The sequence below is a fragment of the Myotis myotis genome, unplaced genomic scaffold (assembly GCF_014108235.1).
Source record: "Myotis myotis isolate mMyoMyo1 unplaced genomic scaffold, mMyoMyo1.p scaffold_m19_p_6, whole genome shotgun sequence".
NCBI classification, from domain to species: domain Eukaryota; kingdom Metazoa; phylum Chordata; class Mammalia; order Chiroptera; family Vespertilionidae; genus Myotis; species Myotis myotis.
Window position 1 is genome coordinate 3,219,246 of NW_023416368.1, and position 15,396 is coordinate 3,234,641.

The window sequence follows — 15,396 nt, forward strand, 5'->3', positions numbered from 1 at the left end:
ATAGAAATGGAATCATACAGTATTTGTCCATTTGTTTCTGGCTGCTTTCACTGAGCACAGTGTCCTCAAGGTGAATCCATGCTGTAGCAGGTGTCAGAATTTCCTCCCTTGTAAAGGCTGAATAATAGTCCATGGTCCCAGGGGTGGGATTGCTGGATCTGCTTTTGTTTTTGAAGTGGGTCAGAGGAGGGCGGGGAGCCAGGCTGCCTCAGCTCTGATCCTGGTGCAGAGCTGGGTGTAATAAATTACTTTCTCTCTTGGAACCCGGGTGCCTCAACTGTGCAGAGGGAGGATGATAATAATAGTAGTAATGACAAGGTTGTTTTGAGAGACATTTAAAATTGTACGTTTTGTATATGGGACGGTGTCTGGTGCTGCGCAGCTTTCAATCATTGTCGCCTTTTTCCCCTGTAAAATTCAGAGAAAACGGACGCATGCTTCCACTGTCCACCAGGGGTCGCCGCTGTCCGCGGTGCTGAATCCTGGCTGGGCAGTGCCAGCCTCCCGCCTCCACGCCTCCATCAGCTCCCATGATCTTGCCCCTCAGTATTCAGAGAAAAAAGCCTCCAGCTCTCCCCTCTCACCCAGTCCCTTTTTACTGTAAGGTCCCAGTTTTCTTCCTACGTCACTGCTTTAACTCAGGAAGGAGGACGTGTCCTCACGGCCCCATCCACAGGAGCCAGAGGCTGGGCCTGGGAGGAAAGAGTGTCAGAAAGTCCAGGTGCTCAGCTCTTCACACCACCCAGTGAGTGATCACGGCCTCAGGCTCCAAAATAGATGTGCTTGGCAGGGGGCCTGGGAGGGTGCTGAACCGGGATTTCACGCGCCGGCTGGTATCCAAATGCAGTGAGGAGCCAGGCCCTCTGCCTGCCCACCGTGCATGCCCACCGTGTGTGCCCACCGTGTGTGCCCGGGCAGGGCTTCTCGTGGAGGTCCCAGGTTGTCTTTGCTTCTGACCCCACGCAGGCAGCAGGATCACGTGGTCCTGAGGAGGCGATCCCGGTCCCCAATCTGGGAGTGTGAGCTGCTGAGGGCAGCTCTCCTGGGCACGTTTACCCCCTCCTCCCCCAGACTTAACTTCCAGAGATGAACGAAGTCCAACTGTGACAAGGATCATACAGCCAAGGTCAAAATAATGCTCGTTCTCTTTCTATAGCTCTCAAAGAGCTGAACACACATGTGAGTGCCTGTGAACACACACACACACACACACACCATAAATAACTACCGTTGACTTTTAGAAACAGAACTGCTCAAAACAAAGGCGGTTAATCACAGCAGCACTTTTTGTGATTCTGAAATTTGACATCCAGTCAAGAGAAAGCCATTCCCCTTGCCAACCCAGAAGATGAAGCTGACCACCAGTGTCCCGCCCACTTCATATCCACCGTCCAATCTACTTGTGAGAAGTGGCCTCTGTCTCGGAGAAGGGAGAAGTACACCCAGTTTGTCGCTGACATCTCTTTGGGCAGAGGGGGGAATTTGGCATCGGTTTTGTACACCCCCACCCCCACCCCCCCGCCCTCCCTCGCAGGGGTTCTCAGCATTTGCGGCAGCATCATCCTTTGTTGGGGGGCCATCCTGTGCGTTGTAGGATGTTTAGTAGCATCCCTGGCCTCTGCCCACTCGATGCCCCGAGCACCCTCTCCCCCCAGTTGTGACAACATCGCCCCTGGCTGAGAATACAGCCCTACGTGGGTCTGCAGAAATTAAAGATCTCGAAATAGATCAGACTGGGGCTTTTATCATGATAAACATCATAACACCATAGTCCCCCCTTATCTGCTGGGAATACAGTTCAAGACCCCCAGTGGATGCATGAAAGTGCAGACAGTGCCGACCCTGTATGTACTGTTTGTTCCTGTATGTCATACTTAAAGGAAGCACTTCACCGCTTCTCTTTGGCGTATTTGAACTGCTAGGATCGCTACTTCTGCGCTTTGGGGCCCTTAATGAGTACGATAAGGGTGACTTGGACACGGGCACTGTTACGCTGTGATAGTTGGTCTGATGACCGGACAGATGATTCATGTCCCGGGTGGGAGGGAGCAGGCCAGCACGAGATTGCATCACGCGACTCATAATCACATGCAATTTAAAACGAATGAATTGTTTATTTCTGCAATTTTCCCTTTCATATTTTTGGACCATGGTTGACGGTGGGTAACTAAAGCCATGGGTAGGTAGGGACTATGTAATACTGAAGGGGGGTCTGGTTTGGAAGGAATGCGGTGTGCACTGCAGGGCGCCCGAGAGGTCTGGGCAGGCAGGCGGATGGGTGCCTGACTCCAGGAGGAAGGGGCCCAGCCTCTCACGGTCCACTCCTGTCCATGTCCCTCTGCGCCACCCACCACAGTAAAGGCCTGGGCTCCTCCTTGGTCAGGACCTGGATAGAGCCTGAGGGGATTTCAGGGCCAGCGGTAGGAAGAGGGCACAGTGAGGGGCCTGGCCAGGGTGGCCAGGACAGAGACCAGACGGTGCTGAGAGGGGCCTGGAAAGCAGGTCACCTGATGGAGAGGCTGGGACCCAGGGGGCGTCTCCATCCCTGCAGGAGGCACAACCTCAGGGCCTTAGCTCCGGGTTTACCCTCTTTCCCCAAGAGCAGGGGGGAGAAGACAAGTTCTTCATTGAAGCTGCTCGTGTCCTGGTCGAGGCCACAAATGCTTTCCTGACCCGGTCGGTCGGCGTTCTTGCTGGATAAGCCGCCTGGAGAAGGCTTTGTGATCGAAGCTGCCAGGTTCTGCAAGACACACAGACCCGTAAGGATTATTTTTTCTTTTGTCTTTAACTTGAGATACGGCCCAGCCTAAAACCTGGAGCCCTGACCTCTGCCATTTCCAAGAAGGTCCTTGTAGGGGTGTGTGTGTGTGTGTGTGTGTGTGTGTGTGTGTGTGTGTGTGTGTTTATTGGGGTAAAATTCACATAACATTAATCATTTCAAAGTGTACACTCACAATTGTGCAACCGCCACCTCTATCTAGTTCTAAAACATTGTCATCACCCCAAAAGGAAACCCCATGCCAGTAAGCTGCTGCTCCCCATTCCCTCCTCTCTCCCCTGACAATCACCAGTCTACTTTCTCTATACATAGGTTTGCTTATTCTGACTATTTCACACAAGCCGATCTGTCCGTTGTGACTGGCTTCCTTCACCTGCCCACCCCGGTGTAGCGTGGGCCAGGACTTGGCTCCTTTCATGGCTGAACAATAGCTGATAGTACATGTGGGCCACATTTTGGTTTTCCATTCATGCTGGGGTCCAACCCCAGCAGGTCCAGGGGTTCCCAAAGGCGTAGACGGAGTCGGCGAAGAAGGAATGACACGGAGACAGCGTTCAGTTGATCAGCAGCCTAGCCAGGATCTCCAGCCAAGTTCTGGTCTGGATCTCCAGCGAAGTTCTGCTTAGGATCTCCAGCCAGGTTCTGTCCAGGTTCTCCAGCCAGGTTCAGTCACCAGGTTCTAGTCAGGTTCTCTTGCCATGCTCTATAGTCAGGTTCAGTCCAGGATCTTTGCCATGTTCTCTCGCTAGATTCTGTCTCTAGGTTCTGTTGCCAGTTTCTGTCCAGGATCTTTTGCCATGTTCTCTCCAGTTCTTCTGTCTCTAGTTCTTCTGTCTCTAGGTTCTGTGTAGGTTCTGTCTTCTAAGTTCTGTCTTGTTACATCTGTATTTATACCAGTTGATTCAATCCTATCAATCTCTATTCCAAAGGTTGGGGCGTTTCTTATCTCCATTCCAGGGAGTAAAGATTATGTAGCTTAAGCATGATTGTTCATAGTTAAAGTGATTAATTACCCGCCTGGCACTTAGTTAAGAGGTTTTATTCCCTCCCTAACCTCAGGGGAAAATCCCTACCTGGGGAAACAACCTTTCTCAGAGACCTTGGTTAAAACACATAGTGCCAAGAAGGTGAGCAAACATATTAAGAACAGTATGCCATATATGCCAGGTCCCTTGAAACAGCAAGCATGGACCGGCTCCCGGCACATTCACCCCGTGGCGGGCACTTGAGTTGTTTCCACCTTTGAGCTATTATTGTCAATAACGCCGCTCTGAACATTGGTGCACAAGTGTTCATTGAGAACCTGCTTTCCATTCTTTGGGGTCTCTGCCCAGACGTGGACTTGCCGAGTCACATGGTAATTCCATGTTTAACTGTGTGAGGAGCTGCCAAACCGTTTCCCACAGTGGCTGCGCTGCCTGACGTTCCCACCAGCACCGGCGACGTGTGAAGTGAGATTCACACCCTCGCCAACACCGTTGTTTTCCGTTTTTAGAATGACAGCCAGCCCAGTGGGCATGAGGGACTCGGGGGTTTTAGAGAAGGGATTCGGCACATTTTCATGAAGAGAATCATATCCAATACCCTCTTCTAGAGGAGTCAGCTATCAGTATAGACCTTTCTCTTACATGCTACCCCCAGGTGTGACTCACCACACTCAGAGACGGCTTCTGTTTTTATCTCCATTTTGCAAATGAACTCCTGGAAGCTAAATGGCCATTTAGTGGGAGTTAAGTGGCTGTTCTGTGTCCTGGGGTTTGGTAGGTGGCGGAGCAGAGGCTGAACCTGGGCAGTCTGAGCCCAGGGCCTGGGCACTTGACCTCGGCCCTGGCTGCCTCTTGAGGTGCTCGCCCCCTTACCTCCCAGCTGCCACGGGAGGAGCCCTGGTCTCCGTGCAGGAGCCGGACCTGGGAGTCTGGGAGCCCAGCGATGGCCCTGGGCAAACCCACCCCCTCTGAGCCTCAGTTTCCTCATCTGAGAGCAAGAGGATTGGACTGAGTGACAAGTCACATCCCCTCTGACACCCAAGGCCCTCCCCATTGGGAAGAGAGTAGACCCCTCACTTTCACAGCTGGACAGAGCAGGGTCGGTGTCCTCTGGGGAGATGATATCGTCATCACCCTGGCTGGGCTACGAAGTGACAAGCAAGAGAGAGTCTTCGTCCTGGACTCCCCAACCCGCTCTGCCAACACTGGGAACCACAGCCAGGCCTGATGGTCAGGTCTGGAGACCAGAGGCATCCTGAGAAACAGGCAAAGGGCGGAGGGAGCAAAGCCTCAAATATTGGGCCGGTCCAGTGCTGACCAGTCCACACCATGGTCTGGGGACCGGAAAAGCACTCCCAGTCACCACCCAGGGGCTGACTTGCACTGCCCCTGCCAGGAGGGCCCGCAGACTCGGAATCCCATCCAGCGCCAAGCCTGGAATCCATGACTTCGGCAAATGCCTGTTTAATCAAGAAGAGTGCGTCCCTGGACCTGCTGCCCACGCTGAGCTAATGCTTTGGAAATGGGTGTTAAGCTCGCAGCCTCGGGGACGGGGAGGGAAAAGCTTTTCTGCCTTGTCACTGTGACTCTTTTCACAGGAAGCCAGAAATAGCCATGCTGGGAAGGGGGCTCTGCCTGGAAATGCCCGGCCTGCCCGCCCCCCCCCCACCCCCCAGCCCAAGCAGGTCTCAATGTGGCCTTTTTGTGGAACTCGAAAGGACTTATCTAATTAACAGTTAGAGACCTTACAAACCCCATCATGCCTGGCCGGGGTAAGTCCTCTTGTCCACAGTGAGCTAACAGGCTTCCCAGGCAGGAATCCATGCAAACAGGTGACAGGGATGAGGTGGGTCCTGGGAGCAGCATCACCTCTGGATCTGTTTCAGATAAGCCTTGTGGGGGGTGTTCCAGGCTTTTCTATGAAGAAGGAATTATGGGTAATGCATGTATTCCTTGGGTAGTTAAACCGTGGTTTTCTCCTGCAGTCCTTAGGAGCGTCCCGCTCAGCGGCTGTTGCGTTCTCAAAGGGGTTCTCTCTTTCTCTGGTTTGTTTTCTTCATCGACCTTGTAGCTTTGACACTGTCTTATGTATTGGCTTACTTTGCGTGGGGGTCTGTCTCCACTCAATAGAATGTAACAATGGCATCATATGGAACTTACTCTGTGCCAGGCTTCATTCTAAGTACTTTGTATGTAAATTAATCCATTTAAACATCACAACAGACCCTAGGAGGGAGTATTCCTTTACCAGAGAATATTTTTTCCATTGATTTTTACAGAGAGAATGGAGAGGAAGGGAGGGAAGGGAGGAGGGAGGGAGGGAGGGAGAGAGGGAAGCATTGATGTGAGAGAGGCACATCGATTGATTGGCGCAGGGGCCAGGTGTCAAACCTGCAACCCAGGTACCTGTGCTTAACCGGGAATCAAACCCACAACCCTTCAGTGCAAAGGCTGATGCCCTATGCATGGAGCCACACTGGCCAGGACAGGACTATTTCTTCAAATATCCCCATCTTATCTATAAGGATGCTGAGACCCAGAGAGATAAAATGATTTGCTCAAGGCCACCGTGCCAGGAGTTCAGCTCAGTCACAGACTCTAGAATCTGGCCCCTAACCACCAACCACACTGTTGCTGGGACCAAGTTGCTGGTCGTGAAGACACATCTCAGGGCTTAGTGATCGCTCAAGGCGAGCTTCTTGAGCCCCCACCCCCACCCCATGAGCACTGGATGGGGGGACGGAGGGAGGCAGTTGCGTCTGTGTATGCTGTGTCCGCAGACACTGTTCCTGCCAGCTCATCCCAAGGGTCTGGCCTGAGAGAGGGTCCTGAGCTCACCAAGCAAGGGTCCCTTGGAAGTGCTCAGGCCCACCCTGGCCTCGGTCCTCCAATTAGTCCCCATACTCTCAGGGACTTGACATCGAAAATCATCCCTCCCGCCCTAGCTGGTTTGGCTCAGTGAACAGAGTGTCGGCCTGAGGACTGAAGGGTCCTGGGCTCGATTCCAGTCAAGGGCACATGCCCAGGTTGTGGGCTCGATCCCCAGTGTGGGGTGTGCAGGAGGCAGCTGATCCATGAGCTCTCTCATCGATGTTTCTCTCTCTTCCTCTCTGAAATCAATCAAAATATATTTTAAAAAATTACCCCTTCTACCCCATTGAGCGTTGACCTATGAACCAGGAGGTCACAGTTTGATTCATGTGCCCAGACTGTGTTGTGGGCTCGATCTCCCTTCTGCTCTGAAATCAATAAAAATATATATTTTTAAAAAATCATGTCCTTCCATGGTTCTGGCCACATACTTGGCCTTCAGGCTCCTCCTAGAGAAGCACAGTGGGATCCCCGAGCTTACCTTTGGGTGTTCTTGGGTGAGGCCCGCAGGTGTTCCAGAAGGTGCCCCAGCCAGGCCCTTCCTGTGGGATTTCCCACTTTTGCACCATGTAAGCTGAGTCCATATGGGCCTGGCGTCCAAATGGGGCCGGTGTCAGCTGGGCCCACCGACCCTCGCTTCTTGCTGTTTTTATCTTGAGAGAATGCACATAGCCTTTGCGAATGAAACAGGGTGAGTGGCTGAAATCTGGAGAAAGTGCATAGCAGATAGAATTTCTTAGGATTTAAGCAGAAAGTGTAAACTTCTCCTGCCACCCAGAGCCAAGGGCAGAGACAGTGCTGGGCTGTGCCCAGGGTGGGGTGAGCCCCCCTGTGCAGCTGGCAGTGGTGGGAGCGGAGAGGCTGGAAATGTACCAACAGGTCCCGCTGCGCCCACCGCATCTGGGGAAGAAACAGGCCTGCACTGTGCAGCTCAGGTTTCACTTGGGGTGAAGGGGCAGGAGCAGTGCTGACTCTGATGTATGAAAGTGGAAAACGAAGGAGACATTGTAAAGGGTGGGACCCTCTGGTGTGTTCCCGTGTTGTCAGCAGAGGGGCCCCTGCCAATGGGGGGCCTGCAGCTACTCACTGACCCTTGGATTGGCAGACTTCCAGTTTTCCCATTAAATGTCAGAAAGGGAATCTTGTGCTTCATTTTTTTAGTTCAGTGGGTTCTTTTTTAGAAAAAAAAGTATTTTTATTGATTTCAGAGAGGAAGGGAGAGGGAGAGATAGAAACATAAATGATGAGAATCAATGATCAGCTGCCTCCTGCACCCCCCACCATGGGGATTCAGCTCACAACTTGGGCATGCGCCCTGACCAGGAATCAAACCATGACTTCCTGGTTCATAGGTCGACACTCAACCACTGAGCCACACCAGCCGGGCTCAGTTGGTTCTTTTTAAATTTTTTTATTTTTATGTTAAAATACACATACCATGAATTTTACCACCTTAACCATTTTGAAGTGTATGGTTGAGTGGTATTAAGTACATTCGTCCATCCATCCCTCCTCATGGCTCTTGTAAACCTGAAATGTTATACCTGGTACTTATTGAAGAGCAACTCCCACTTCTCCCCTCCCTCTAGCCCAGGGCTGGGCAAACTTTTTGACTTGAGGGCCACAATGGGTTCTTAAACTGGACCGGAGGCCGGAACAAAAGCATGGATGGAGTGTTTGTGTGAACTAATATAAATTCAAAGTAAACATCATTACATAAAAGGGTACGGTCTTTTTTTTTTTTTAGTTTTATTCATTTCAAACAGGCCGGATCCGGCCCGCGGGCCGTAGTTTGCCCACGGCTGCTCTAGCCCCTGGCAACCACCATTCTACTTTCTGTCTCTATGAACTTGACTCTTCCAAGTACTTGACATAATTGGAATCATACAGCATTTGTCTTTTGGTGACTGGCTCACTCACTTAGCATTCCACCGTCAAAGTTCATCCATGCTGTAGCCTGTCAGAATGCTCTTCCTTTGAAAGGCTGAATGATACCAACTGCATGTAAAGATCCCATTTTGCTTATCCACTCACTCATTGATGGGCATGTGGGTCGCTCCACATTTTGGCTATTGTGAATAATGCTGTTATGAACGTGTGTGTACACGGATCTCTTTGAGAACCTGCTTTTAATTCTTTTGGGTATGTACCCAGAAGAAAAATTGCTAGATTATATGATAATTTATTTTTTTTTTCTTGTTTTAGATCTTTTCTTGATTTTGAGCATTATACTTGTAATTACTGATTTTTTTTAAATTTTGTTTTATTGCTTAAAATATTACAAAGAGTAGTACATATGTCTCCTTTTGAATTTTTAATTTTTTGAGGAACATACTTTTTTCCATAGCGGCCAAACCATTGTACATTCCTAACCCATTTACGTTCCCAGGTTCTCCACATCCTGGCCACACTTGTGACTTTCTGGGTGTGTTGTTGTTGTTGTTGTTTGTTTTTCTTCTAAACACAGTAGCCATGCTAATGGGTGAGAGGTGATATCTCATTGTGGTTTTAACTTGCATTTTCCTAATGATCAGTGATGTTGAGCATCTTTTCATGTGCTTACTGGCCATGTGTATATCTTCTCTGGAGAAATGTCTATTCAAGTCCTTTGCCCATTTTAAAGCAGATTATTTGTGTGTGTGTTTTTGTTATTGAGTTGTAGGAGTTCTTTACATATTCTGGATATTAATCCTAATCAGATAGATGATTTGCAAATATTTCTCCCACTCCAGGGTTGCCTTTGCACTTTGAGAGCAGTGTCCTGTGATGCACAAGTTTTTAATTTTGCGGTATTCCAATGTGTCCATCTTTTACTTTGTGGCAAGTGGTTTTACTTAATTTTTAAAAAGCCATTTTCTCCTCGTCCCGCCTGGAAGACAGCAGTAACTTCCTAACTGGCCTCCAGTCTTCCTCCCCTTCCTGCTTCATCTCCCAGGTCTGTCACACGGCAGCTCACGTGGCAGCCAGATGTCCTTTTAAAAACGGAAGCCTTGGAATGAAGTTCTGATTCATGCAACACCATGGAGACAGCGCGAAAACATTATGCTGAGCAACAGGGGACAAATAGTGTATGATCCCACTTATATAAAATATCTGGAATAGAGGGATTCGCCCACAGAGAGTAGAGTAGAGGTTCCCAGGTGCTGGGATGAAGACAGGAACAGGGGAGTTACTGTTTAATGGGTACAGGGTTTCTGTGGGGGGTGATGAAAAAGTTTTGGAAATAGATAGTGGAGATGCTTGTACGATACTGTGGATATAATGAATGACACTGAATTGTACACTTAAAGATAGCCAATGTGGCAAATTTTATGTCATATATATTCTACCACTTTTTAAAAATTAATAATGTACCAAAACCCCTTGAATTGAACACTTTAAATGGGTGAATTATATGGTACATAAATTATATCTCAAAAAAGTGTTTGTGTTTTTTTTTTTAAAAAAATGGAAACCTTGCCTGAGATCAGCACCCTCCTGGGTGAAATTGTTAACCTGACCAGGCCCTTGGTCACCTGTCACCCCCAGGACTCCTCTGACCTCCTTCGCACTCACTCCTCAAGCCGCGTGGATCGCTGGCTGTTCTCCCGGATGTAGCAGGGCCACCTGCGCGGGGCCTGTGCGTGCTCTGCTCCCTCTGCCTGGAGTGCTTCCCCAGGCGCCTGCGAGACCCACCCCGAGTGTCCTTGCTTTGCTGAGTTCTCTGGGTCCCTCTGGAAAATTATTGAATTTGAGCCTGGTCTTGGGGACTCATGATCTAGAATTTCTTTTTGCAACAGTTTGGCAGCAACTTCTGTGGCCTGTGTAGGTGTCTGTGTAACACAGTGTCTGCTTCCTTCTGCCCGCCTTTTGGGGTCCACTCATGGTTCCAGTCCTACCCCCAGCATAGCCATTTAACACGTTAAGCGCCCAGCCTGTTTTGTCTTTCGGATGGAAAGTATAGTCACCAGTGACTGACTGGGCACTTAACGTGTTAAGCTCCTGCTCTGTCTCCTGGGGTTCTCGGAGACCATCGGGGAGGTGGCCAGAATGCACCCTCCCATGCTGGCTTGAGATTTGAGGACAAAATCTTGATGCATCAAAGAGTTGGGCTGGCCAGGCCGCTTCTTAAAGTCGTGGAAGACTAAAAACAGGCCGCATGTCCAAAAGGAGAATGGCAAAGTGAGTTATGGCACATTTACCAGATGGGATGTTACACGGCTCTTAAAAATAGCACCCACGAGGACTGCAGCAACATATAACAAATGTCCATGGCATTTAAAGTAAAATAAGCAGGACCCGAAACGGAATCTGTGCCGACTAGGACTATGGGAAAAGGCGCCTGCAGCTGAACAGAGTGGGGGCAGGACGGGGAAGAGTGTAGAGTTGGTGTGGATGATATTTTTTTGTTTTGTCCTTTGTCGTAAGTGATGACTGACAGAGATTGAGAGAGGGGAAAAGTGCTGAGCCTCACAAGGCCAGAGGCGGGGAAGGCGCCTCTGGAAGGGCTGTTGTGGGGGCTCCCAGGTTTCTGCAGGCTCTGCACACGGGGGGCTGGGCTCCGCTGAGGGGTATGCCATCCGCACCCGTGTTTCCCCCAGCGTGAAACATGGCCCACCTACTTTATAGACAAGTGGGATTTTGTTGTTGTTGATTATGGCACAGTATGCCTCACATAAAACTTACCTTTTAGCATCTGTCACAAGTACAGTTCAGTGGGATTAAGTACATTTGCCTTGTTGTGCAACCATCATCCATTTGCAGAACTTTTTCACTTTCCCCAAACTGAAACGCTGCGCCCATTAAGCACTAACTCCCCATCTCTCCTTCCCGAGGCCTGGAACCCACCCTTCTACTTTCTGTCTCTAAGAATTGGACTACTCTAGGGACCTCCTATAAGTGGAATCATACCATAGTTGCCCTGTGGTATCCATGGCAACCAGGGTCACTGCTTGGCTGGACCCGTCGTCAAGTGAGGCCCACGGGCGCCACCTGGTGGCCGTTCTGGTGGCACGCTCTGCGAGAGGTCCCCAGGTGTGAGTCAGAGGGGCTACTTTGGGGATCTCCTTGTGTATAAAGATCTTAATTTACTTGATATTCTGAACTGAATTAACTTCATTATGGGCATCTTTTGTCCATATCTATAGCTTTATCTTCTATTACATAATTGTATTTCATTATATGACTACATCATAACTCATTAACAGGTCCTTATTAGTGGAAAGTAGATTGTATATCAGTTGGGAATGTCTTTAGCAGCAAACCAGAATTCCCAAATAAAGTATTTCATTCAAAAAAGAACAGCGTTGTCCAGTCGCCGGAGTCCCTTGTAGCCACGCATGCTGCCCTTAGGGCAATGGCAGCTTCTTTCAGAAACTGCTTTCATTAACCTTCGGCTGCAGCCATTGACCATCAAGGGTTTGTCCCCCCACCCCGTCTTCTGGTCCCCACAGCACGCTGGGAATTTAGGGGTGTATCTTCATGGGGACCCCCAGAACTCGTGGTTACAACTCACTTGGAGACCCAAAGAGAGAAGAGGGAGTTATAACATGCCAGTGTGGGCTTTTATATAGCATATGGCCATTCTTCTATGTTTCGTAAATGTTTTACTACTAAAAGTAACACAACTTGTGGAGTCACCTCACTGCCCACCCGTGACCAGAAGTAACATTTGTGTCTTTGCCTCCCGATAGCCTCCTGCTCTGCTCATTTTTGAGGGGTCGGTTTCTTACAAAATTGGAAATTCACAGCCTCAGAGTGAGTTCCCACGGGGACCTGGGTCACAAGCGCAGCTCTTCTGTTTAATTGCCATCTCGGGCAAATGAATGACGTTCTCTACAGTCCGTCTAACCTGTAAAATGGGAATATTGACTGCACCTACCTTGTAGGGTCACTGGGAAATGTTCAACCATCTGATGCATATAAAACTCAGCGGAAAACGTAGTAAGCAATAGAGCCTCAGCTATCGCTCAAATTACAGCAAAGCCTAGCATGGTATAATGACGGCATTCTGCAACCCACTGTTTTTCACTTAGTACAGCAAGAGCATTTTTCCTCCCTCCGTGCAGCACAGGCTCCTCCCTCCGTGCATGCCGCATCCTAATCGCCTCTACTTACAAGGACCCCAGTTGTAATGGATCGGGGCGCCCGCCTGGCCTCATTTACCCTAGTCACCTCCAGAAACAGACCCGTCTGAGTACTGGGCTCTGGGACTTCAGCATGTACATGTGGGTACACACAGCGAGTGGCAGCCCCTTCCTGTTAGTCTGGGCTTCTAGTTCTGAAATAAGTGGAGGAGGAGGTCTGTGCTGGGACCTGTGTGTCGGGACCAGGAGGAAACACCAGCCGGTGAGGGGCATCCAGGGAGCCCAGCCAGCTCCTCCCGCCCCCCCACCCCCCCAGAGGAGGCCACCCACTGCACCCAGAGGCCTCGGCGGGACAGAGCACCGGCGAGACTGCGAGGGGTGATGCTGAGACAGGTCCAGGCCGGCAGCGCTCGCCTCCACGCAGAGCCCCGGAGGGGAACACAGGTGCTGGCTAAATGGAACAGAACAAGCCTTCAGTTAATGCCTCCCCTGGGCTGGGGGGAGGGGGGGTTGTTGGGGGATGGCTAGACTGACATTTCCATCTGCAGAGGCTCCCAGCACGGGGGACAGACAGTGAGTAAAAATAAGCCAGCGAATAATGATGGGGTCCTGAGAAAGGGACGCCATGTGATGTGATAGGGGGGTGACAGGAGGTGCCCCGTACAAAGGGTGGTCAGGGAAGGCTTCTTGAGGAGGTGGCATCAGAGTCGGGGCCCGAACGGAGGACGGAGTCACGGAAAGACCCAGAGCAGGGTTTGTAAACCTCAGCATGGCGGACGTTTGGGGCAGGAGAATTCTTTGCTGTGGGGACCGGCTGTGCCTTGTGGGGTGATGAGCAGCCCCCGTAGCCTCTGTCCACTAGATGCCTGTAATGCCCTTCGTCCCCGCCCCCCCCCCAAGTTGTGACAACGGGAAATGTCATCGGACATCGCCGAGTGTCCCCTAAGAGGCAGAGTCACCCGTGCAGATGCTCTGTTCCTGAGGATGGCGGTGGGGGCAGGGACAATAACAGGAACAGTAAGTGAAGGGGCAGAGGCAGGTGTGCCAGGAGCAGTTTTCAGAAATGGAAGTTTTCAAGGAAACGACAGTTCGTGGTAGAGTCCGGTGAGGGAGGCGGTGAAAGGAGAGGGAGGGCCACGGCCATGGCAAGACCATGCTGGATTTAACCTGAGGCAGGAGAGTAAGATGCTGGGAACATTCCTTGCCAAGCAGAATGGGGAAACCGAGGCTGAAAGCTGAGCCCGCTGGCCGAGCACTTCACAGCCAGACACAGGTCACCTCTCTAGAGGTAACGTCCAGGCTCCCATTGTATTTCAGTTCCAGGCCCAGTGGCTGAGTGTTGTCCCATGCACCAAGAGGTCACTGGTTCGATTCCCGGGAAGGGCACATGCCCAGGTTTTGGGTTCCCTTCCCAGGGGGGGGCGGGGGGGCGGGGGGCATGCAGGAGGTAGCCAATCGATGTCTCTCGCCCTTCCTCTCTCTCTCAAATCAATAAAAACATATTAAACAAACTAGGTGGGCGCTGGCAGGACCAACTGCAGTGATTCATGACCCTCTGCCCTGGCTCCAACCAATCCGTAGAGACCATGACCCTGGAAGGGCACAGCTGGAAAGCTGATGAACAGGCTACTGAGATCCTGCCCTAGACCTCCCTCAACTCCCAGCCTTTAAAACCCTCCGAACAAAGATCCAGCGCTGCTCTCCTTCCTGGGAGCCCGCCCGCCCCTGCCTTTCCCTTACCCCTCTTCCCCCACAGGCATGCATCCCTACACTGCAAGGGGCCAGGAGACTGCAGCCAAGGGAGCAACAGGCGGGGCAGCCCTTCCCAGGCTGGCCCCCTGAGCCTGTCTTCAGTGCCCCCCCTTTTTAAATTTTCTTATTTTAAATCCTTATTGTTGAAAGTATTACATATGTCCCCTCCCCTCCTCCCATTGGCCCCTTCTAGCCCGCCCTGCCCCCAGGCCCTCACCACCCTATTGTCTGTGTCCATGGCTTGGGCCTATATGCATACAAGTTCTTTGGTTGATCTCTTCCCACCCACCACCCCCACCTTCCCCCTGAGATTCCGCAGTCTGTTCCCTGCTTCCATGTCTCTGGTACTAGTTTGCTCTTCAGCTTATGTTGTTCATTAAATTCCACATGTGAGCGAGACCATGTGATACTTGTCTCTGACTTCCCAGTGAGCCGAAGCAGCCCAGCAAGGCCCATTTCCCTACCCAGTCTCTTTCCTGCTGCTGCTTCTGTCCTAGGCCCTTCCTCGTTTCACTGTCCCCAGCTGTAGTAAACATCCTCTAAAAGTCGCCTGGACTCGCCCAGCCGGTGTAGCTCAGTTTGTTGAGTGTTGACTCATGAACCAAGAGGTCACTGGTTTGATTCCCGGTCAGGGCACATGCCCCGGTTGAAGGCTTGGTCCCCAGTAGGGAGCGTGCAGGAGGCAGTTGATCAATGATGTTTCTCTCATCATTGATGTTTCTATCTCTCCCTCTCCCTTCCTCTTTCTAAAAAGTCAGTAAAAACATTAACTTAAAAGAAAAATCACCTGGACTCGTGTTGTGAAATCTTTGGAGAGAAGGGGGTGGCATGTGACCTGGCCTTGAAAGGTCCCTCCAGATGCCGGGGGCGCGGAGGTTTGGGGCAAAGATTGGGGATGAGTTTCCTGGGGTCGCTGTCACCAATTCCCACAAACTGGGTGGCT